The following is a 26,804-nucleotide window of genomic DNA, read 5'->3' as shown; positions in this document are numbered from 1 at the left end:
ACACATATATATAATATATAAATTTACCAATCTCTACTCCAGTTATTCTTCCATACAGCTCTCAGGAACATCTATTTTTTAAAAAAACTTTTTTTTATTAGTTTTAGGTGCACAAAACAATGTAATAGTTAGACATTTATCATTTATATCCCTCACACTGTGTGAACCCCCCTCCCCCATCCACTACCCCTCTGACATCGCAGAGAGCCATTACATTTCCACTGTCTCTATTCCTAATGCTGTACTCTGCTTCTTGTAACCATATATATATATATATATATATATATATACACACACACACACACACACACACACACACACACACGCACATATAAAATTGTGGTTGCCATTCATTATTGTTCAGTTTCAGCTTCAGGTGACAGTGCAGTGATCAGGCATCTACATCATCCCTGAGGTGGTCTCCCTAATAAGACAAGTGTCTATCGGATACCCTACAAAATCTTTACAACATTATTGATTACATTCCCCAAATTGACTTTTGTATCCCCATTGCAATCTTGTGGTTACCAATTGTGCTTTCTAATCCCCTCACCTACCCCTTTATCCCCAGCCCCCATCCCATCTATCAACCCTCAGTTTTTCCTTTATGTCTCAGAGACTGTTTCTGATTAGTTAATTCAATTATTCTTTTCTTTAGATTCCACATATAAGTGAGATCATATGGTATTTGTCTTTGTCGGACTTATTTCACTTAACATAATGTACTCTAGGTCCGCCCATATTGTTGCAGATTGTAAGATTTCATTCTTCTTTATGGCTGTGTAATACTCCATTGTATAAATGTACCACAGTTTCTTAATCCAGTCATCTACCGATGGGCATTTCGGTTGTTTCCATGTCTTGGCTATTGTGTATAGTGCTGCAATAAACATAAGGATGCATAATTTTTTTTGAATTAGAGTTTTGGATTTCCAGGAACATCTATTTAAATGAAAATATTATCTTGTTCCTACCTTATTATAAATACTTCAATAGCTTTCTAATGTCCTCAAAAAATATTAATTGTTCAGCATGGCATAAAAGACTTTAAAATTTGGCTGTTTCATTTTCCACTATTTCCTTCATGATCCACTTCTTTGTAGTTTACAGGCTTTCTGGACTACATATTTTCATATAACCTGTTTTGTGCCTTCTCCAACTAAATAAATATTTCTTTATTGTTTGAGGCTGTGCTCATGATACCTCTTTAAGAGATCCTTCTTTGGCCTGTTATAAATGTTATGAGATGCTCCTTCAAAAAAGAAATTTAAAAATAGAGGAATAAAAAGGGATAATTGTAGTGGCATAGTAAAAAGAACATAGGGCAAATGTTTTTGTGACTATTCTGTCACAAGTTTGGGGGATTTTCAAGATACAACCCCGTCTTTTCTGTCTTGGTTACATCATTAATAAAAAGATGGATCAGATGACCTGTAAATTACATTCTAATTCTAATGGCTGTCTACTTCTATGCGTTAGGAGTGAGGAAAAAATAAATAAATGTGAAGATAACAAGGAATGAAATAGAAAAACAGTCTTAGACTTTGGCCTTTCTTAAGAGAAGAGAGGGGGAGAAGAGGAAACGTAAAGATATGAACAGGTAGTGAGGCTGTGTTGAAAAAAGTTGCTGAGATATTGGAATCTATCCAACAGTAATAATATTAATTATCTTATAGCAAAATGTTTGCAATATTTTTTAAAAAGAGAAAGAAATTAGAGTACGTATTGAATGGTCTTGAGAGTGAAGTGTATGGAGGTAGAAAAAAATCAGAGATGATTTGAATAGCTGCAATGTGTTCATTTATCAAATATTAACTGAGCATGTACTAAGTAGTACTTTCTGTTTCAGGCTATGGGGCCACAACAGTGAAGAGACCAGATAAGTCAACTTTGAACTCTGCCTTTGTAGAGCATCATTAAGATTGTCAAAGAGTAGCATTGGTTATACAGCATGACTTTCTGGAAGTTCCAAATGGAAAAAATTTGCTTCAACAATGTTCAACAGCTCACTTTGGGGAAGGTGCTTTTTACGGATATGGTGAAGAAATGGTCAATTTAGAGATGAGGTATTTTAGGATGGTTGTGAGTTTTACTTAAAATATGGTCCTAGTTACTTAAAGACAAATGAAGCCTGAATATAAGAAGTCAGAGATTGGGGTCAAGATGAGAGTGAATATTTTCTAGTTATGATATTCAGTTACAAATAATTCAAATTTATGATTTTAAGCAAGCTAAGCATAACAAAAATACATAATGCACAAGGCAAGAAGCCAGCATTCAAAAAAATGATAGTATAGCTAAATGAAATTATTAACTCCAGTTGTACACTTGATTACCCTTGAGCAGTTTCAATTGATTTGGGTAAGGCTCACATATGAGGAAATATGAGATTTTATTCTGCATTTTTGGCTCAATTTATTGTCCTTACACAACCATTAAAGTACAAGTCCAAGGAATTAGATAACATTTCATAAAATATTTTTGAGTTGTTTTTTTATATTTCTAATGAATTCTAAATGATGGTTTGTTGAAAAAAGCGAATAAAACTGAATTAGAAAATATAATAGAAGTGTGCTAACAAAAAAAATGTAGATGAAGAAATAGGTTTAAATATTTAATCTCTTGACTATCAGTTGTTGAACAATTTGTTTTACATGATTTTAAGAAAAACAAAAAACTCCCAGGATTCATCAGTATATTTAAATGCACGAGTTGACAACTTTGTATGAATTGGTTATTGGATTTTATCCTGAGAAATGGATATTGTCAGGTCACCTAAAAAATAATGATTCACTAAGAGAAAAAGAGAGGAAAAAGAAAGGATATAACATTTGATTAGTTTTTGCAAAAGGAAATTACTTTTAGTGAAGCATGATTAAATTATAATACAAAAATACCACACCAATGCTATGTCCTATTCACTTACTTAAAAAACTCAATTTACTGTGTATTTGTGGTTCTATAAATTCTTACTAAAAGTAATTCTCCTTCTTCTTATTTTCTTTAAAAGTGCTACAGGATATCAAGCTGAAGTATCAAACTGCTAGATTAAAACTGGGCCAAGGGTTATGGTCAATAGGAAGTAATTTGATTATTCCTCCTGAAATAATGGCAGATTTTAATGGAAGCAGGGCAGCACTATGGGCAGGATCTCCCATATGTGTACGAATATATACATATTTGCTTTTGTGAAAGCTGGAAAATGGAGGCAATATCTAGTCATGACAAGAATGACTGATAGTGACTGATAGACATGGCGTGGCATCCATGCCTGTGTTTCAAGCAGAAACTTCACAAACACCTGAATCGGGTGCATGGAATTTCTTATTTGACAGTGAATCCTGTTGGAACCAAAGCTGTACTGCTGAAAACTATAAAATGATTCTGTGGTGCATGCAATAGGATTTTTTGATGATATTTCGTTAGTAAATTTATTCTTGAGGCTATTAAAGGTAAAAGTAAAATAGATGAAAAAAGTGTGTATCTCTGTTTATATACAGCATCTAATTATTAATATTTGTTCTTTGCTCAATTGTTACAAAGAACATTTTTTGATGGTCTGATTTTTAAGGATTTCATTTACCTGACTGAGCTTCATATCACAGCCTGGAGATGATGAAGCCCTGTGTGATGCAGCTGCAGATTAATTCTTCAACAGATTTTTCTGCTTCACTACTTCTTTTGTAGGTGCCAAAAATAATTGCTGATTGTGCCAAGTTGTGTCTTTATCACCTGTCAAGGATCTCAGTGCATTGTCGTGTGGCATCTAAGGTAAGTGTGCATTTATCCTTGCCTTTACTTTTCTCACCGCACTCTATACATGATGCTTTTTTTTTTTTTATTGGCCTTTGTCATCTCTTGTATGAGATGAGCTTTAAGTCCATGTGATGGTTCTTTTTTTTTCCTCATTTGTTTTTCTAAACATGATGCCTTCTAAAAGCCACCTGAAAATTTGAAACCACACAATGAGTCTACTTTATTTTCACTGCCACTTAGCCATGTATTGCTTTTCAAGAACATCAAACCACAACCAAAACAAAGAGTAAACATGAGAAAAAGAGTGAATCCTGGACTAGTTCCAGAGTGTTTTCTGCCCAAAACTCCAGGAGACAATGTGGGACACTGCTGTGACTCACATCCTGGAAGTAGTCTGACTCAATGCAACTGGTAAATATTAAGTATATGCTTTTGTGAATTTAATCTTACCTCTTGTTCCAATACTACTTAATAATCTTTTGGATTGGCTTATTTGTTCGGGAAAACACCTAAATAAAACACAGCACTGCTATAAAAACCTCAGAATCAGTTACGCTTTTCTGTTTTACCGTCAGATTTAAAGAGGCTTTATTTGCATCTCTATTTGCAAATGTAATGCAAGATATAAGTATATTTTATACTAAAATGTTGTAGAATTACATCAGCTTTATGCAATTATTTTCTGTATCCACATCATTATAAAGTATGATATATGACATAGCATCCTTAGCTTTCCAGTATTTTGGGATTCAAACATGAGAATTCTGAAGGGACATTTTTTTACAATAAATGGTAATGAGCTGTATGTCACTTAGATTAAACAATCAAACAGTGGTAAAAAGTAATACACTTCAGTTTCTGCTGTTTTTTCAGGTCATTAACTTTTAATTATCCAAGATGTTCAGTCTCTATAATGAAATTAAAAATATATTTTATATCTGAGTAACTGGAAATATAAAAAGCACTCTTTTGCATTAATTAACAGTAAGGTCAGATGAGGTATATTCTCATACACTAGGGAAGGACATTATTTTCTGTTATGCATAATGAAGGAAAATATTGAAATTATTGCTATGCTTCTGTTTACAGTCACATTAAATTGATAATACTTTATTTTTATGAAGAATAGATTTTGAGTATTGCAATCTATTACTGAAATAACTCAGTGGTCACTCAGAAGGTGGTTTTGTAGGAACTACAAACTTTTGTAGGAGTGACCAAGCAGAACTGATACCAACGTTTACTCGATTTTGATTAATACATTTTGAGCATTTGCTCACCTTACAGAACACTGGTGGAAGCAGGAGACGTGTACAAGATCCTTTGGAGAGGACTTTTAGGGAAGGTGCATGGGCCAAGGGTTTTCACCTGGTTATGTGCCAAAGGCAAGGACATACATCCAGTATATTAGTTACACTTACTGAGATTAGAGTCTTGGACTACAAAAAGTATAATCAAATAGTGGTTTCAAAAACAAAAAAGTTATATGTATATACTTGTGTACACATATCTGTGCCTGCCCACATATATAGATATGCAATTTTGTGAGTTGTATCGTTGTTATATGTAGTAATGATCAAACGTTTTTTTATTTGCTTAAATTGGATCTATTTGAAACATTTCTACTTCGTTTCATAAATACGTGGTGGTTTTCCATTTGGAAAAGCAAGGAATGAGATTCAAGTCCAAACCTAGTTTCTGCTTTCTGAGAGATGTTCTCCAAGACTTTTAGCTCCATCCTCTGTGTTGTTTTCTTTTATCCATCACTATCTTCTTTGGGGATTTAGAGTTTTCGCAGTCTCCTTCCTGTGTTTGGGCACAAAGGTTGTTTTAAGGCTTGGACACTAAAATATTTTTTAGTCCAGGTTTATGGTTTCTTTGGAAATAAAACCTCCTCAAAAGTAGGAGACTTTGAAGTTATTTCCTGCCATTCAGTTTCATGTGCCAGTAACCACATCCAAGGTTTTTCTAGACATAATTTTCAAACATGATTTCTTTCTTTTGTTCTCATCTCCATTTCTCTCTTTCTCTCCTTATCCCCTTCCCCTATTCCTTTTATACCTCCTTTTTAATAGCAGACAATTTAAGTCTATTAGAATAAAGTACTCTTGGGTGGGAAGGTAACACCCTTAATCTGATCATCTGATTTTAGCCACAAGATTCAGTACTTGGATCAACTGACAAATCTCACTGTGCTTTTGGCACTCAAATTATTTTTTTCAGTTTTATCTATTACTTGACTTCCAACAATTATCTCTACCAAACTGAAAAGACCTTGATCGTCCCATAAAATCCAGCTAATTAATGTCTGAGGTCATCTCTCTGTTGAGGTCATCTCTACATGACCTCAGAGGGGTTAAGAGTAACCAACACACATTCTGACTCTAGCCATTTCCTCTAAAATCATGAGTCCGGTTGTCACATGGTCTTACTTTTAAGGTATCTCGGGACTCCATTTTATAGGTGGTTAACCTGGCAGAACAAGGTGTCCAGTCATGAGGCCTACTGTATCTGTGTTTTCACCCCCTGCAGTCAACCCACTAAGTCAATTCTACACATTTAGTTTTCCTCATACCAATTTATGTTTTATGGTAGTTCATGCTAGCTGGTAAAATGTCAGCTCTGATATTTCAGTGAATTGGTAAAATAGAAGTTAAATGTGATGCGTATGGAGTTCAGTTGATGGTAGGAAGAGGTTAGGGGCTTTGTTTCCCTTTGTCACTTAGTGACTCAGGCTCTTCCATCATCTCCTGAAGTTTCAGTCTTTTGCTGGGTACTTCTCATAAGTCTGACAGATGGGAAAGTAGGTAAAGATGATACATAGGGGATTTTTATGACTCAAGACTAGAAATGACATATTTTACAACTTTTGTCCACTTCTGTTGGCTAAAATATAGGCCATACCTCACTGGAAGGTATGTGTCCAGGGGATGAAGGATGCGTTACACATACAGTTAGTAAGTCTCTGTTGCAAGTAAGAATCAACCTTTATTTTTCCTTATTAAGGTTTGGATTATTGGAAAAAACAAATTTTAAGTCATAGATTTGTGATAAATTATTTTTCTTCAAAAGACAAAGTATTGTCTTGTCTATACATTCATGTTTCATCACAGAAATTTCTTAATCACTTAAGACAGAGGTCAGCAAATTACATCCCATGGGTAGACTGCCTGTTTTTATAAATAAAGTTTTATTGGGTCATAGCTATTCCCATTTGTTTACATATCGTCTATGATGGCTTTCAAACTACAATAGCAGTGTTGAGCAGTTCTAACAGAGACTTATTGCCTGGAAGCCTAATATATTTACTTTAAGAAAAGTACAATGAACCCTGATTTAGAGAATCCAAAATCAGCTTTGCATATATCTGCTTAGAACAATGAATGAAACATGTTGTTTTCTCCATAAATGATCTCTTCATTGATCGCAAGCCACACTCAATAATATTTTATTTCAGGAAGCAAATGATAATTTACTTTCTTTTTAACTTGACAACATCATTTTCAATACTTGAACATTGGAAAATTAAATGTTTCATGTAGGAACTAGCATTTAATTATAAAATCAATATAATTTTGGCAAACACTCAGGCAGAAACTTCATTTCTATATCTTTCTCCATTTGATCAAGATGTTATAAAACAGAGAAATATTATCAAAATATGCATTACCAAATCTCAAAAGAAAAATTGTGATCAGTTTTTGGACAATGGAAACTCTGGAATGTTTGATATGTCAGGGAATGGTCAGTGAATTACAAGTTTATGTTGTAGGCAGATTTAATAGTAAGACCAGTTATATACTGAAACTTTTTTTCTGTAATTGTTAGGATCATGATGTGTACACTTACCCCCAATTTATAATTCTGAAAATTGATAGACCAATGCTGCTGCGCAGGTAAGCTGTTGAATGAGAGCTAGGACCAAGGCATCTGACATCAGATATCCATTATGATTTCCACTGTGATGCAGCTATAGTCATATTGACTAGTCCATGGGTTTTTAGTTAATTTCCCAAATAGCCTATACTCTTCAATATGTTGTTGCTTTACTCTTTGATAAAATGAAAACTCTGCCTTCATACATAGCTCGGTGGTTTACATATATTATCCCAGTTACTTTTTAAACAATATTTAATTTGTGCGTTAGTATTATTATTATCTGAAGAAAATAATGGACTCAAAGAAGGTAAATAACTTACCTAAGCTTACACACACAAAAAAAAGACCTCACACTTATAATTTTTATTAGCTATAGTCTTTTGCACTGACAAGTGTTTTGAAGGAAACAAAGAGGAAAGTGTGATGGACAGGTAGGTAGAGTGGGAGAAGATCTACTAAATAGGGTGGTTGAAGAAAGCCTCTCAGAATTGTGACATTTGCATATATTGAGATTTAATGTAAGTAGTTAGTCATAAGAAACTCAAGTTTTTTTCACAAGAAAAGTAATACCAAGTGCAATGATCTTAAAAAGAGAAATAGGTGGTGTTCTTTCTAATGAGCAATATTCTAGTCACTCTTTCTTTCTTCTGTGAAACATATCTATTATTATTAATTTCAGAAATTGTGCTTTTTGATACAAAAATATTCACCTGCTTCATTTTTAGATGTCATATCTCTAGTAAATATTTTGATCATTTCATCTATTTTTTTCATGATTTTAAGCATTTTAATCAAAATTATATTAAAGTTTGTTTCTGATACCTTCAAAATCTTGATCACTAGTGGCTTATTTCTATTGCTTATTTTTTTCTGGTGGTTATCAATAATTTATTTCTGTCTTTAGTGATTCCTGGAAATTTTTAATTGAGTGTCAGCCGTTGTCTGTATGTTTCTAGAAAAATATTCATCACTTCTAGATCATCCAATTTGCTGATCTATAATTGTTTGTAGTAGTCTCCTATTTTCCTTTGTATTTCTGTGGTATCAGTTGTAACTTCTTCTCTTTTATTTTGACTTTATTTATTTGTGTCCTTTCTCTTTATTTCTTGGTTAGTCTAAAGGTTTGTAGATTTTGTTTATCTTTTCAAAGAACCAGCTGTTTGTTTCATTTCTTTTCTATTGTCTTTTTAGTCTCTATTTTTTCAATTATTTCTGCTCTGATCTTTATTATTTACTTCCTTCTATTAAAGTGTGGGTTAACATCTTTTTCTAGTTCTTTTAGGTGTAAAGTAAGATTAGGTACATATTTGGGATTTTTCTTGTTCCTTGGGGTAGGCCTAAATTGCTATGAAGTTCCCTTTTAGAACCATTTTTAAGGTATGCCATAGGTTTTGGTATGCTGTATTTCTGTTTTTATTTTTCTTGGGGTACTTTTATTTTTTTTTTTTTATTTCTTCAATGACCCACTGGTTGTTCATTTGCATGCTGTTTAATCTCCATGTTTTTGTGTTTTTCCCAGTTTAATTATTACTATTATTTTCTATTTTCATAACATTGTGGTCTGAAAAGATGCTGAATTTGATTTCAGTCTTCTTGAATTTATTGAAACTTGTTTTGCTGCCTAAGATGTGATCTATCTTGGATATTGTTTAATGTACACTTGAGAAGAATGCATTTTCTGATGCTTTTGGATGGAATGTTCTGTATATATCTATTAAGTCTTTCTGATCCGATATATCCTGTAAGGCTGATGTTTCCTTATTGATTTTCTGTCGGGATAATATATCCATTGATGTAAGTGGGGTGTTAAAATTCCCTACTATTATTGTGTTGCTTTCAATTTCTCCTTTCAGGTCTGTTAATATTTGCTCTATATATTTTGGTGCTCATGTTTTGGGTGCATACATACTTATAAATGTTATATCTTTTCACTGATCGACTCCTTTATCTTTATTAATATCCTTCTATATCTTTTACTACAGTCTATTTTAAAGTTTATTTTCTCTGATATGATTGTAACTACTCTAGGTTTCTTTTCAATTCTATTTGCGTGAAATATCTTTTTCCATCCCTTCACTTTCAGTCTATGTGTGTTCTTACTTTTGAAGTGAGTGTCTTCTAGGTAGCATATAGATTTTTTTCCCATTTTTATCCATTCATCCATTCTATGTTTTTTGATTCACAAAAATAGTCCATTTGCACTTAAAATAATTATTGGTAGATATATACATATTGCCATTTTGTTATTTGTTTTCTGGCTCTTTTTGTAGTTCCTCTCTGTTCTTTCCCTTGTAGTTTAATGTTTTTTTGTTTGTTTGCTTGTTTTTTCTTTTCAGTGTTATGTTTAGATTCTTTTCTCATTTTCTTTCATGTATTTACTATACGTTTACTATACGTTTTCTTTTTTCTTTGTAGTTACCATAAGGTTCACATGTAACATCCTATATAAATAGTGGTCTGTTTTAAATTGACAACAACTTAAATGTGGACACATTCCAAAAGTTTACATTTTTACTCCTCCTTCACTTTACATCTTTTTAATTTTATGCATCCCTTAACTAATTATTGTAATTTTAGTTAATTTTACTATTTTTTCTTTTAACCTCCATGCTTGCTTTATAAGTAATTGATCCACTAAATTTATTATATATTTACCTTTTTTCAGTGAGATTTTTACATTAGTATATTTTCTTATTTCTAGTGCCATTTCTTTTCAGCTCAAAGAAGTTCCTTTAACATTTCTTGTAGGGTCAGTTTAGTGGTGATGAACTCCTTTAACTTTTGCTTATCTGGAAAACTCAATTTCTCTCATTTGGAATCATAACCTCACTGGATAGAGAATTCTTCGTTGGAAGTTTTTTTTGTTTTGTTTTGTTTTATTTTTCCTTTCAGCACTGTGAAGTTGTTATGCCACTTATGGCCTGTAATGTTTCTTCTGAAAAATCTGCTCATAGACTTATGGGATTTTCCTTGTATTGAACAAGTTGTTGTGTTTTTTTGTTTTGTTTTGTTTTGTTTTGTTTTCTTCCATCTTTTAGAATTTTCTTTGTATCCTTAACATTACCATTTTAAATATAGTGTGTCTTGGTGTATGTCTCTTTGGGTTCATCTCATTTTGAACTCTCTGGGCTTCCTGGATCTGGATGTCTGTTTCTTTACCCAGATTAGGAAAGTTTTAAAACATTATTTTTTCAATTAATTTTTCTGGCCCTTCTGAGATCCCTATAATCAAAATGTCATTCCACTTGATGTTGTCCTAAATATCCCTTAAGGTTTGTTTGTTTGTTTGTTTGTTTGTTTATTTAATTTATTTGCTGCTTTGTCTCTGTGAGTTCCATTATTTTGTTTTCCAGCTCACTAATTTGTTCTTCTACTTCAACCTGTCTAATGTTGAATCCTTTTAGTGTATTTTTTAATTAAGTTGCAACTTCTGTTTCATTTTTTCTTATATTTTCTATTTCTTTGTTGGAGTTCTCATTGTGTTCATCCATTCATTGTTCTCCAGAGTTCAGTGAGCATCTTTATGAACATTACTTTAAACTCTTTATCAGATAGGTTGCTTATCTCCAGTTTGTTTAGTTATTTTTGCTGAGGTTTTGCCTATTTTTTTCTCATTTGGGCCATGTTTCTTTATTTCTTCATTTTGCCTCTCTGTGTTTGTTTCTATATATTTGGTAAACCAGCTACCTCTCCTACTCTTGAAGGAGTGCCCTTATGTAGGACATGTCCTGTGGGGCCAGAAGTGTAATTCCCCCCCAATCCACCTGAGAGAGGGTCTCAACAAGTTTCTCCTACATGTGCTTGCTGTTGTGGCAAGACTATGGCTAAAGCACATTGATGTGTGGGGTTGGCCCCCAGCTTAGCTGTGAGACACATCTGTAAGTACTGTAGCATGCTGGTGATTGGGGCTTTCAGCATGGCTCTAACAAGTTAGAGAGAAAATTCCAAAGTAGTACTCGATAACACCAGCATTAGCAAGGTAGACTGAGATTGCAGAAATGTCTCCCACCAATGTCTTCATCCCAGGGGAGAGTCCCAGCTTGTTTCTTCCTCTCCAGCAGATGCTTTAAGGTTAGTAGATGGGTCTCTTTACACACAATTTATGTCCTTTTCAATCTGGTGATTTGTGCTAATTTCCATGTTGAGGTAGACAGCATAAAGCCCCTTAAGAGCAGGTTTTCTGTTCTCTACAGTTTTATAAATTTCCTGTACATAATCCCCATTGGATTACAAAGCCAAGTGTTTTGGGGCTTATCTCTCCTGTGCAAAAATCTGTGGGTGGGTTTGCCTGATGTGGATATCTCACTACTCATGGAAAGTTTTGTACTTTTTGAGCTCCCTCCAGATTGTGGATCTCTGTATTTGGGGTGTGGTTTTTCCTGGGGGAACCTATATCTCTGCCTCTTTCACGCATGTCAGTCTGTCATTTTTGTCCTTTGTTGAGGAGGCTCCAATTGGATTTCATCCAATTTTCAGGTTCCTTTCAGAAGGAATTGTTTCGTATGTAGTTATAGATTTGTTGTAGGATGAGGTGAGTTCAGGATCTTCCTACACTGCCATCTTGAAGTGACTCCAAGGATTCTTTTTTTTTTTTTTTTTTCTTTTTCAGTGGACAGCCTAGCACTGTCAGATTGTTAATTCTTCTGTAGTGTTTCAGCTTTTACCAACCATTTCTTTCCTAGATTCTTGGCTTTTCACCTCTTCATGAAAAAATTAGGAATTGGCACAAACTTGAATGGGAAGGTACACTAAATGGCACTTTATTTCTCCATAATTCCCTCTTCTCACAATTTGGCTTCTCAAATTCTTGCTACCTTGGTAACCATGACTATTAATTTTTCCTTCTCTTCTCAGTAAATTGACAAGGAAGTCTCTGATGTTGTTTTTTGTTCAGTCTCTATGTTCTATCCTGCAAATTTATAAATATCCAAAGCGGGGGTAAAAATATCATTGGTAATGGCAGGCTTTCTTTATTGCATTTCCCTTCTCTTCAAGATTGTGGCCCCTCAAATCCTGGCTTCCTTTCTGCTCCAAGATTTCTGCAACTGCTGTTTGCTTGTTTGTTTTAATATGACCAGCTCTAATAATTTCTTGACATTAGAGTCTGTCTTATAAAAGTTAATTGTAGAAGGAAGCAGAAGACAGGAAGTTGAATCTGCGTTTGAATTTCCCATCTACAGTAAAAACAATATTTACTTAGGCACTCTAAAGGATCTATATGTCTTCTTTCCTCAAATAAGGAGAATTATGATAGTTTATAGGATTGTTATGATTTGCATATATATATATATATATATATATATATATATATATATATATATATATCCTTAGCAGAACACTAGGCCTATGATAATAAAGCAAGAAATATTGGTTCTTCCCCTTCCTTCTCTTGTCTTATTCAAAAGTCATATTTTTGACTGTTCATTGATCCATATTTATCAGATCAGTGACATTTTCATGATGTACGTAATACTTTTGAATAATGTCAGAAAAGAAATAAATATAAAAAATATAACATGCATGGACATATTCCATTAAAATGCATTTCACTTGCATATCAGGTATCTGTTTAAATATTACATTTTAAATGAATTTTAATAAAGTTATTTTTATTATATATTTAGTATGATTTAACTTAGCATTAAATAAAACTGAAAATTCATAAAATAATACATAATAAAATATTTTTTATTTTATTAAGATATTCAACACTAGGTGAAGAGAAAAAGAGATGCATTGCATTTGTGTGTGATAAAATGAATACAAAGTAGATGAAATGATGTAAGCTAGGTTTTCTGAAAATACAAATATATTTTTAAAGCGTTTCTAGTGTTCCCTGCCTAGCAATATAAAAAAATGCTAATGATTTTGTCATTCATGTGAATACATATATAATAATGAATATATATGAATGAATAGATATATTAACAAATACATATATAATATATATATTATATATAATATATATATAGATATTTAATGAATGTACCATTTTATTTACTATCCTATAAATTATTTCAAAGATAGATATCTATAGTAATAGATAATCATCTTTTTGATTGCTGTCTTTCGTTGCGAGTTTCCAAAATGCACTGCTGTGGATTCATTATCTTGTTAGCTGATCACTTACCACTCCACATTTCCAGGGCTGGCAGCCCAGCAGATCAATGAGAAACTTATTGCATTGAAAGAGATTAAGTGATAGGTTTGTCGGAACCATTTGCTCCAGTCAAGAAATGTGTAAAATTAATAGATTGTTATCAAAATTCCATCCAATATTTGAACAATTCAATCATTATATATGTTACTTTTTTGACAGAATATGAACTAAATAAAAATTGAGAAAATAATTTAATGAAAAGAAATTGAGCAATCCGGGAGCCACGGAAAAGCAGCTCAAGTCAAAAGTTCACCTTTCCTAATAGATAATGGGTATTAAGTGATCATTGGGATTGATCAAATTAGGCCAGTCACCCAAAAGTTGAACACACACCCCCACCCAGCCTCAGGTTAGAATTGTTGAAGATTTAGTATAACAGCTCAGGAGAAGGGGGTGGTCTTATAAATACAGAGACATTGCAAATAAACTCAATTGTAACAGTTTTCAGAGTTTTGTATTTCTTGCACCAATAAAATTTAAATAATTTTTGAAACAAATAAATTTTTACTTTGCCAAAGAAAGAAAGTCTTTGTCTTGTTAAGAATAGAAAAGAAAAAAAATCTAAGAGTATTCACAATCATGATTTATTTTAGAAAAATAAAATATTTTGGACAGCACAATGTAAGGAAGATGCAGTCTAAAAACAGACTATCTAAAGAAAAAATAGTAAAAGTGTTGGGAATCTTACATACACATACACACATACCCAGGTGCATCCATATCACATTGTCATTATTTTCGTTCTGAGGATCATTGAAACAAGGGCAGAGAACTGCCTCAGAGCACTGGAATGACAGATTAGCTATCCCAGGACCTTCTTTATACATGGTCTCCTCTGGTGAATCGGGGTGCTCTTATTATTTCATTTAACCATCGTTACTACCATTAAAGTTTTGGTCACATATCTAATATCTTGAGCTTCTCCACTGAATTTCTTCAAGTTATTATTCTAATATGAGAGTGTGCTTTGTTGGTTTTCTGTTTGACATTAAGCATTAATGAGTAACACTTTTAAAATTTTGAATTTAAGTGAGTGTTTAAGAATGGAGAAGCGATAATAAATAAGCCCTTCTTTTATCTCTTAAACCTGTAAGTTTGTTTCCTAATCTACTGATTACTTAAATATGTGGTTGGGTTTTCAACTAGTTTCTATAATTTTATACTATAAAATGTGCTACTGCAATGCTAACACAGGAAGTTGCTGTGTTATGAACACATTATTTTGTACTCTAGCAAATTGTTCCACAGAATAACCCCTGTAAGAAAAAATTCTTTAGATAAAGGCACTCAATGCTAAACCTGCTTCAATTTGACATTACTTACATCTGTAAGATGAAGATATTAATTTTTCTTGTTGGTGGTGGTCATGTATTAAACTATTTGAATTTGTTTTCACAATATAAAACTTTAAAAATTGGGGGCTTTCACATAACATTCCAGATTCCAGGCTCTTTTGGAAAATCCAAGTTACTCATCTTCCTGTGCCTCAGTAAACTTGTGCATAAAATGAGAATGATGATGGCATCCCTCTCATAAGTATCACTCATTTGGGAGTGGATGGGATTTTTTGCATGTGGTGTTTTGCAATGGACAATTACATACCAAGAAATGAGGGCAGTCCTGACACACAATCAATATCTCATTGATGCTTAAGACTAGCTGTGCACATTACTGTATGGGGACACAATGGACCAGGGTATCCCCCTTCCCTCTGGTTTCTGAGGATGAACCCTGGCCTCCCAGTCTCATGGCTCCAGCATTTGCTGACTCAGTTGGCAGGGCTGAGAGAGAGCGTAGGGAAGGCAGGGATCAGCCAGTGAAGGTCCCTTGCTGGACATCTGCAGACAGAATGAACAGCATTGGGACCTTGTCCTTCTCTACTGAGAAATGGGGTAGAATCTGCATAGAATATTAACAAAATTCACTGAAAACCATAATAGATTTTTCAAAAATTCACAAAATAAAGATGATTTTTTTCTGACTGTAATATGAATCTTAGAAAGTGCATGTATAGGAACAAATATTCCTAAATAGTTGAATAGATTTCCAAAAATAAGAGAAAGGGACAAAAAAAAAAAAAAAAAAGATTCTCCATCTTATGAGATGTTCATAAAAAGCACTATACATCTCTCGTTTTAAAACAATGTAATACTGTCCCAGTTTAAACAAATATACACATGAAACAAAATAGAAGGGTTAGAATCAGAGTGTGTTGTAGATGTAGAAAAATTAGAGGTGCAAACACCACTCATTTGAGAATGGATGGAGTATTTTGCATATGGTGTAAAGCAATGCTGATACACTTATTGGAGCCAAAAGTAAGTTTATTTTTTTTTATGCAAAACAAAGGTAAACTATGGTGGACTAAGTGAAAATGAAGTTATAAGATTAAAAGGAGAGCACAGAGGAGAATATTTTTATGCACTTGTTTTAGGGAAAGTTTTCTTTAACAAAAACCAAGAATATAAATCATAAAAAATGTTGAACTTTTTAATCAAAACTAGTTTTTTTTACAATAATTATACCAAATACTAACTCAAATAAATACCACATAGAAGATTTTTGCAGGAATTGAACCAACTGGATATTAATATCTAGAGTACTGTAAAGGAATTTGTAAAATAAACAGTAACAAAACCAAAAGACAGGAAACACATTAGAAAAATAATTCAAGTTATAACTAATTGACACACTGAAGAGAAACTGAATAGTTAACAGATATTTAGAAAAGTTCTTATGAGTAGGTCGTGCAATTGAAACAGGGATGAGTATATGATCTACAGCTCAGATTAACAAAAACCTTTAAGTTCATCAGTACTAATTATTAGTGAGAATGTGGCAAAAAATATTCAATTTTGGTGCAGTATGAACTACAGTGGTCATTCTGGAGAAACATGCAATACTTGACGAGATTACTATTCATGCATCCCAACAGTCAAAAATTCCACTCTTCATAAAATAACTATAACAAAGTCCATAAGGGAATCTCTTTCAGGACATTCTTCACAGCATTAATGATAGTATCAGGGATCTGAAGACAACTTAGGTGGTCATCACTACAAAAATTAATATGTAAATTTTTGTGGATCCATATTATAATACATACTATACCAATTAACATACAGCACCAGGGACTATCATGAACATACATATCAAGAGAAGTGATTAAGAGAATAAAGTCTCTCTACCTCTCTCTTGCTTTGTGTGGTCATTTTTCACCAGTAGACATATCTTTTCCATAGTTCTCACTTTTCATTGAACAGGGCCTATTTCTTTGGCCCTAACACCTAGAGAGCAGTTACTGACATTGTTCTGGAACATGCGAGATTTCTGTGATGCCTGGATTCTGATGAATACCGCCCCTTTCCTAGTCACTCCAGACCCAATAGGGTGTAGAAATCTCCTGCTGTCCCCTTTGCTATTGGTCTCCTCCTGCTAATCTCTGGTTTACTTTACCATCCTGTTTGTCTTTTCAACTTTTCTACCATCTGTTTAATTCTGTTTGTTGAATTTCTTATCTGAAATACTATAATGGTTTTCTGATTGGAATCAGGTTGATATGTAATATCTGATATTGAGAGTAATCCCAGGAAACAGACCCTAAAATGGAATACTGAGACTGGGAAGCGTATCTGCTTCGCCTTTAACAAAATGCTCACCTCCTTGCAGATGAAAACTGAAATAATAGTATGACAGGCCAAGGCATTAAGAGGACAGTGGCTTGAGGTGTGACACTGGTTGCAAACAAGTATTTGGAGGATCAAGTAAGGGTTGCATATAACCGTCATAGTAACCATATGGCTACAAGGACTGCAGCTATTTCTAACTTTGATCAAGGGTTTACAGAAGAAAAAAAAAGAAGTTCAGGGCTATGTGATATTTCCTGCTCTCTGTCACAATATGGTCTTTAGAGAATTTAATTATCAGCACATTCCACACAACATCACACAGGTCATTTATATTGATGATATTCAGTTTGTTCCTGGAGAGCAGCAAGGAACAAGCACCCTTGATGTCTTAATGTGATACATGGTGTAAGAGGCTGAGAGATAAAAACCATGAACAATTAGAACCCTCCCAATTAGATGATGTTTCTATGGGTCTCCTAAGCTGGGGAATGTTGAGATATTCCCTCTAAACTGAAAGATCATTTTAGATTTTGGAGACAGTATATGCTATAGTTGACATGTTGTTGCAAGGAATTTACTAAATATGAAGTAAAGGCTTCCTGCTGTTTCCTGTTTGCTTCAGCATCTGGTGTTTGGCTTATCACCCATAAAGCAATTCCCTTATATGAAATTCCCTCTGATTAAAACACTAGATGGCTTCTATTTTCTTGAATAGCCATTTACTTACACAATATGAACCCATAGACATAATCCATATAAACTGTACTGAGTGTCTATGTGGGAGATAAAACCTAGAGAGTATCAAAGTGGAAGAGGAAATTATAAAACAATACAAAAGATGGAGCTTGCAGACAAGGTACTATAAATGAAAGGGTATAATTAATTCTAATCTTCTTAAATGACAAATAAAACTTTATATATATATATATAACTACTATTTATATAAAACTACTAAGATTGTGTGATGTATTAAAGATTAAATATATTTTTAGTGACAAACTAGGACTAAAACTCTGATCTGTTGACATGCATGCTATTTCAATGATTCTTGCTACTGTTCCATACCTGCTTTTATATTTTAATTTTTATTCTACTCTTGTTTAGAGCCTCCTTCAGAGAGAGAGAGAAAAAAGGGACGTACCTGAAAATGCATACTTTGAGCAACAAGTCTTGAGGGTGGTAATAGTACACTTGAAGGAGGACAGTTGTTATGAGAATTTCCATTAAAAACACTGTGTTACATTTTTCACCCAAAGTTCTGTGGCTTATTTTTCTGTCTTTGGGAATTTCACAAATAACTTGTAAGGTTCTAGCCAAACCTTTGAGGTTTGCCTTTCCATAAGTGTATGGAACAAGCCAAAGCCTGCAGTCATAGCCAAACGAAACAATGGAAACCACAAGACCTGCTGGCCTGGCTCCTCTCTCTTTTACTTGATTCGGGCCCCTGGAGAGGAAACCACCTGAGTCACATTTGTATATGGTTAGAGTTCTTGAGAACTAAGTCTCCTAACTAATGGTTCTTGCTTAATTTGAAAGAAAGGGATAAAAGTATTGAATACCAAGGAAGCTTAAGCAGTTTTGTTTCTACCATTCCTGATATTATTTATTTATTTTTTGTAAGTTTATTGTCTTAATTGCTAATATTTAAAAGGAACCTCTTCCTAGGCTCTTATAGCCACAGGGTGTTGCTATTTCCAGGAGTTCTGGAAGGTGCCACGATACAGGTGCTTCCTCAGAAAACCCTTTAATTACATGGACTCCATTGGGCCCTACCAAGACTCTATACTGCTTGAAAACTGAGTTAACATGTTTTAAAATTCCTTTGTTATTCACTGGTAAACATCTAGGGTATTATTCAGTAAAAGTTCATTTTACTTTTACTTTTTGTTTTACTGTCTAGTTCAATTTTACTGTCTAGTCCTGGACAGAGCTATGTCATACATGACGTGAGTGTCATGCTTTTCTCTAGTCCCAGCCCTTAGTACATTGTAGTGCAAATTCAATTTAACTAAGACTCACTAGGCAGTATAATATCTGGAGCCTGATTATTGGAATTTCTTAACCTTTCAGTGCCTCCTTAAATTTCAGCATCTACTTTATTCTTCATAGGATTATTGTGAGATTAAATGAGTCAGTATATATCGAATGCTTACAACAGTGCCGAGTACACTGGCAATGCTCAATAAATATCTACTGCTAGTAGTAGTGGTAGCAGTAATAATAGTCCACTATCATGTGAGGAGCCTTGAGCAGCATACGAGGTCTGACAATTAAGTTCACGAATTCGTCATAGAAAAAGTGCTACATACCTCATTGCTGAATATCACTACAGTCACCTTCAAAGTACTCCCCTTGGGAAGCTATGCACAGATACTAGTTCCTAGCCCATACTTCAAAGAAATTTTGGAACTCTTTTTCTGGAATGGCCATCAGAGCTGTCATCATATTACCCTTATTGTCCTGAATGCCATTGAAATGTCTTTTTTTCAATATTTCCTTTCTCTTTGGGGAAAGAAAGAAGTCATTGGGGGCCAGATCAGGTGAGCAGGGAGGGTGTTCCAATGCAGTTATTTATTTACTGGCTAAAAACTCCCTCACAGACAGTGCCCTGTGAGCTGGTGCACTGTTGTGATGCAAAAGACATGAATTGTTGGCGAAAAGTTCAGGTCATCTAACTTTTTCATGCAGCCTTTTCAGCACTTCCAAATAGTAAACTTGGTTAACTGTTTGGCCAGTTGGTACAATTCATAATGAGTAATCCCTCTGATAAAAAAAAAGGTTAGCAACATCGTTGCATCAAGTTCGCGAACTTAATTGTCAGGTCTCGTAATTAAAACTTTTAATTGATAGCATTTGATAATAGGTCTGCCTTCCTCTTCAGTGTCATTTGTGTTTTTAATTGAGAACAAAGCTAAGGATAAATAAATTCTCAGGCTGATGTTTCTTGTACTTATTAGAAGAAAGTTGGGCACTTTTACTTACTAGCCTATTTACTCAATTATTCTTTCAACAATTATTGAGTTATTTTCTGTTACTGCCCATGCTACAAAGGATAATTCTAGCTGCTGTAGCAAATAAAGTTCCAAATTTCAGTGGCTTAACAAAATATAGGTTTAAATCTAGGTCATGCAACAGTCCAACGTCAATGCTCTTGGGTAGCACACAGCTTTCCTCTAGGTGGTGGTTTAGGACCCCAGGTCACCTCCATCTTGTGGATCCACTAACCCCCAGCACCTCAAAGTATTGTGTCTCATCACAAGATGTAGAAGAAAAGGATAGGCAACATTGCTTATCATTTGCTTTATCCTGGAAATGACATATGCCATTTCTACTTGACGAGACTCCATCCAGATGCAGGAGGATTTGGGGAATAAAACCTCTGCTTGGGTAGCTGCTTATTAAAAAACAACTCTATCATACAGAAGAGGGAGACTGATTTTTGTTGTATGGTTAGCCATTTCTTCTGTACCAGGATACAGAGATGAATGTAAGACCTGCTCTCATTTATCAAGGGAATAGTGGGGGCACAGGCTGGAAACCAAGTGATGAGGTTCCTGATTATGTTTGGGGAGCTCAAGCAAGCTTTAGAGAGGATGTGAACACCAACGTTGAGTCATGCATGAGCATAGTTCATAGAACACAAAAAGAAGGGTATCGTATTATAAAAAGGGACTGCGACTTGCCGAGATACTGAGGCTAAATAATTCAAAATGCTGAAGCGTAGGTGTGGAAAGCTGGCTAGGAAATGTGCAATATGTTCAAGTGAACAATGTTTTGTAGGGTACAGAAACAATTTTTAGAAAAGATTACTCTGAAAATAGGGTTTAATACATTTGAAGATATTTGAGGATCTGAATCTAGGTGACAGATAAAGAAACATAAGTGGAGAGAGGTGGAAATGATAGACTGCATGCAATTCAAAGGAATTTTAGTATTTCATCTCTTCTATGGTCACGCATGCTTTTTGCATGTGGTTTCTGCCATAATTTGCATGTTTAACAATACAAACAAAATCAAAATGGTTAAAAGTTTTATGAGCTTTCGGAGAACTATGTATTACCTTTTATTCCTTTAAAGTTATATTACGAAATGATAAGAATAGTGAGAGTCAAAATATGCATCTACGGTACTATAGTATGAAAGGAAAAACATCCTTTATGCTGGGCTCAGTAACAGATTTAAACACACACACACACACACACACACACACACACGCATTCTATTACATGGGGGACAAAATCAATTATGAATTGAATATAAAGAAAAGAAACATTTAGTCCTACTTGTCTTTCTTCTAATCGTTCACTTCCCTTACATATCCCATTGTTAATGCCCTCGTTATTGTAAATCCACTAGGAGATTTAGCTTACATATGAGTAACCACCATCCGTTCAGTATTTCCTGGGAATTGGCTGCCATTTGGGTTCATCAAATATTTGAAGGTTATTTTCAAAGACTCTAGGTTGTCCAGCGCCAAGCTATCCTTGGCCGAGCAATTTACCCTCTATTCTTAAGTAGCTTCTTTTTAGAGAAATTTAATCTGCATGTTTCTAATCCATTTAAAATTAGATCATCAAAATATAGTTTTGTAAGAGCTATCCAAAGTCCTCATGAGAGAGTTTCTTCATTTTTTTTCTCCACTAAGTGAAAATGTCTCCTTTGTTAAACTTCAAGTGTGCTGCAAAGCTGGAAACCTCTTAGAAACTGATTTTTAAAACTTGGCAGTATATTTTCTTATCCCTAAGGCATAAAATAGGTGCTTTGGAAGTTTCTTCTTGAGTATGTTTTTAGAACATTGCTTGGAGTTTCCTCATGTAAAACTGAGTTCCTTCCTTTCCACCAAACCACAATTTTTCCACTTGGAATCACTCCTGAATTCAAAGGAAGCTACACAGGTGGAATGTCATGATGGCTTCATAGGAAAGAGTTTGGGACAGATATTTCCCCTTTACTGTTCAAGATAATCTTATGTGCTTCTTCAAGCAAAACTGTATTCAAAATCACTTCCTGACAGAAGAATTCTGAATTTCATTGTAATTTTCCTTGGTGTGCTGTTTGCTATCATAAGAAATCCTATTTCATGATGACCCTTTTCTAATATCCATTTTATATATTTTTCTTATAGAAACCTAGAGAAATTAATTGGCCAACCATCCTCCATATAAATGCAATATTAATCATAATTAAGCTATCTTATGTGTTGTTGTATTTCTTCATTTATTGATATTATTCAATAAGTAAAAATAGAAGATTAAATTTTTGTCAACATTACCTCAAATGAATTGCATTATTGCTTGCCTTAATGTTCAAAAATAATTTTAGGTTTTATGATGAATATTAACATGAATATGGCAAGAATAATTAATATATGATGCTAAACTTATCATTGTCCAGGTGTATTCTATTGATGTGGGTTCCATATGTCCAGTGCTTATTCAAGGAAAATCCATAAGTATTTCATATGATGATTATTGGTAGCGTGTTTTTAGATGATTTAAGAAGGTTTATGTCTCATGAAAAATGGACCTGTTTTAATGAAATTTTCAAACTAGAGTGATACAATTAAGTAAATGTTTGGGGTCATATAGTTTCCTTATTAGTCATATTGCCATATCTTCATCTAGTCCCTCAGCCATTCCTCTGCTCTAATGAGCATTTCTCCCTTTTCTCCCCATTTTTTTGCCCTCCCCATTTCACAGTCGATCTATTGCTCCTCTTCTGTTAGCCCTTATTTACGTGGAAACATTTACATTGTAACATGTTCACTCATACCAAATCCTAGAGATATTTTTCAGTTTCTGTAACATTCAGAAACATTCCATTCCATCATAAAACACTCTCTTGTGGATTATGCACTCCATCATAAGACGCTCTCTTTTTTCTGGAACAACATTCAATCCTGGTTGTCTCCCTTATATCCCTGCCCATCACCTCTCTATCTCTTATGTTGGCTCCTCCAATACCTGAGTTTCATTATTTTAGTTCTGTATGAAAACCTAATTGAGGAATTATTATTTTCATTAGTTTATAAATGATGATCTGAAGATGCTTTGAGATTACACAAGTCATAAATGTCAGGACTAGAATTTGAATTCAAGTCTATACACCTCCAAAGCCAGAATTTTTCAATGCACCCTTTGTCTTTCTGGGCCATGGCCAGGCTGGCTCTGGGGCTTGCCCTTTTTCCCTGCTGAGGGGATCAGGGATCAGCTAGCTTTCCTTTTTTTCTTTAGGGTTCCTTCCACCTATACCTCGTCTGAGTTCCATCCATCTAGTCTCTTATATTTCATCCTCCTAAATGTCTGAATTTAAGCACATAGTATTTCAAGTTCACCACTTTCTTCTTTTCATATTGTTTTTTGAAGACTTTATTGCAAATCGCTACAGGAGAGCAAATGACAAAATCATGTGTTTGTTACAGAGGTCAAAGAAACTATCAAGTTACTGATAAATACAGATAAACTGCTTACTTAAAAACTAATGCTCCTATTGTGAAACCAAGACATTATAATTTCTATGTTCCCGTGTGCAAAGAAGCAACTTAAATGTGCGTCATAATTGCTTGACATCTCTTGTATTTGTTTCCAAAAAGCTTTATAACCAAATGTCCCACCCCCAATAGAAGTTATGAAGTTTTAGGCATTTACAATTAACAAAAGTCAAGTGCATTTCATCTTTGCTGTCTCTCTCAGCAATCCTGTATACTTTAGCTCTATCACTTTGGAAATCATTGAGATTTAGGTGTGATTGTAACTAATACATTCCCAAAGGAATCTAACACCTCTTTTTAGCAGCCCCAGACTTCCTTATGCACAATCATTCTCGAAAGTGTAGATTTATTCCCTTCTGAGCATTTTCAAAAAGGTGCAAACTGAAGTGTAAATGGCACTCATCTCACCAAATCAACTGGAATGTAGCTGCTGTTAAGGTGCTTTTCTTTCTTTCTTTCTTTTTCTTTTTTTTAAAGGAATATAATGCCTCTCTCAGTGATAAAGATTTTACATACAAAACATCTAAGCACTTAACATCAGATGCAAGACTTAGTTCAGGCAGTTGTACTTGCTGCTTTAACTTGGGGACAGTCATGGTTTTGGTGTGAGTTAAAGACAAGAGCTTGGGAATCTGAATAAACAATTACATACCTGTGGATGTCTCCTCATGTATGTAGTATATTCCTACTAACACTGAGCTTCTGGAAGAGAAGGAAGTGGGACTTCGCTCAGGTGAAAGATCCTGTTCTCTCATGTATGTAAGCACAATCTAAGACTAGCTGTGAGGGTAATTTCATTTTCAAATAATTTATTCATTAAACAACCTCTTCCACATCTTATTAGAACCCAATAAGCTTAAGAAAAAAAGAATGCTGGTACTAGAAATTACAGTCAATCTCATTGATTTAAAAAGTAAATTACGACCCCACCCCCTCCTACCCTGCTAGATTGTGAGTCTCTTAAATGAAAGGACTGGGATTTTAGCACCTTGCTCCTCTTGTGCTTCGCACGGTAATGACATACAATAGAAATGCAGTAAATGGTGGTTGTAATAAACTAAAGTCATAAATAATGCTGCTGTTCAGAGATATTACAGACTCAGTAAGGTGGTAAAGGGATGGAGCAGCTTTTTAGTCTACTATTACATGGTTTGAAGTTGGAATTGTTTTCTTGTTTGTCAGACTTGGATTTTTTAAATGGCTAAACATAGGGTTAATTTTGACAGGTAAGTTTTATAGTTTGGACACACATTAAACATTTGGTTTTAATTGAGGTTTTCTTTTGCTCAGGCCACCCAAAAGCTTCCTTGTAAGAATATGTTTATGTCTGTATGTTTTTTCCCTGTCACATTTGCTGATGCAGTATTTAATTTCTTTCATTTATGGCCTAACATATAATATTCTGCCAATTGAAAGAGAGTTCACTAAGTATGAAAAAATATTTTCCAGTTTTCCATTAGGAAATCCAAACCTCCATAGTTCCATTTGGATGCTACATTTCAATATTTTGTCCCAATTCACTAGTTACAGATGTTTTAAAAAGTGCTGGAAGGCATACGACCAAGATCTAACAGGAATATGGAAATTAACTGAGTAGGTACCCCAAATTTTATTTCCCCTTAGCCTTCATGTTAAACTTACATGAAACTAAAATAATTAGTAAACTCATTCAATTTAGTTTTTTTAAGGCATGAATATAATTGTTTCATTTCCTGATTTTTAAGAAAGAGAGAGAGAGAGAGAAATTGATTTCTTAACAACTCCTTTTCCAAATTTCAAAGACAGTAGAATTACCAAAACCTTTCATTTCATCTATTGCTGTCTTCATGATTAGGAAAGCATCGGCAGACTCCAAGAAATATGTGCCCCAGGAATCTGAGGACTAGGTCGTAAAATGTCACTCTCTTAGTACAATAATAAATTCACAGTGAAGACATTAATAATTTATAGAAGTAACCTACCCAAAGATGTGTTTGTAACTTTCTTATAAATCAAGAGGTTTGTGATTTAATTAATTTTAATTCATTGAAAGAAATATACCCTCTCAGGAGCATGACATTCTGCATGGAATTTTGGGAAGATAAATAAAGTAAAAACAATCACTATTTTTCTAGTATTATTGAAGTAAGAACAAGACATTATTTGAGAGACATCAGTACTTGAACTATTAGAAAGTTGTACTCTATAAAAAAGCAAAGATAATTTTCCAAGCTCTACCACAGCCTGAATGAAATATCCCTCAGGACCACACAGATCCCTTTGCCTGGATTGCATGCTCAGCATATATTTTTATAGTAAGGAAAAAAAAAATGCCACAGTTTGCAAATATAATTATTTCAGGAACTAGAAAAGAATGTTAAAATTGTGTTCTATGTGAAAATTTGGTATTCTATTTGATAAACTCAACTTTTCTTTTTTTTTTTTTTAACTTTTATTTATTTTTAGTGTGTTTTTCCAGGACCCATCAGCTCCAAGTCAAACAATTGTTTCAATCTAGTTGTGGAGGGCGCAGCTCACAGTGGTCCAGGCGGGGATCCAGCCAGCAACTTTGTTGTTAAGAGCACCACACTCTAACCAACAGAGCTAACTGGTCGCCCCGATAAACTCAATTTTTATTAAAACAATTCAACAAATATTCAGTAAGCTAAATATATAAAAATGAGTAAGGCATAGTCTTTATATTGAGGAAATTCACAATATGAAACGATGGAAGGGGAGTCTTATATACAACTCTAAGGAGGGCTGTGTGTTGATGGCCTGATGGTTTAATTGCAGATAAGAGAGAGCATCAGTTCTGCCTGGGTTTGTCCACTGAAGGCTTCCTATAGGAGGTGACATTTCAACTTGAATGGATAGTTTTTCTTCGTGAGTTTAGCTAGCATAAATGTAT

This window comes from Rhinolophus sinicus, linkage group LG01 (assembly GCF_036562045.2).
Source record: "Rhinolophus sinicus isolate RSC01 linkage group LG01, ASM3656204v1, whole genome shotgun sequence".
In the NCBI taxonomy this organism is placed as follows: domain Eukaryota; kingdom Metazoa; phylum Chordata; class Mammalia; order Chiroptera; family Rhinolophidae; genus Rhinolophus; species Rhinolophus sinicus.
Note: the sequence above shows the minus strand (reverse complement) of the source record.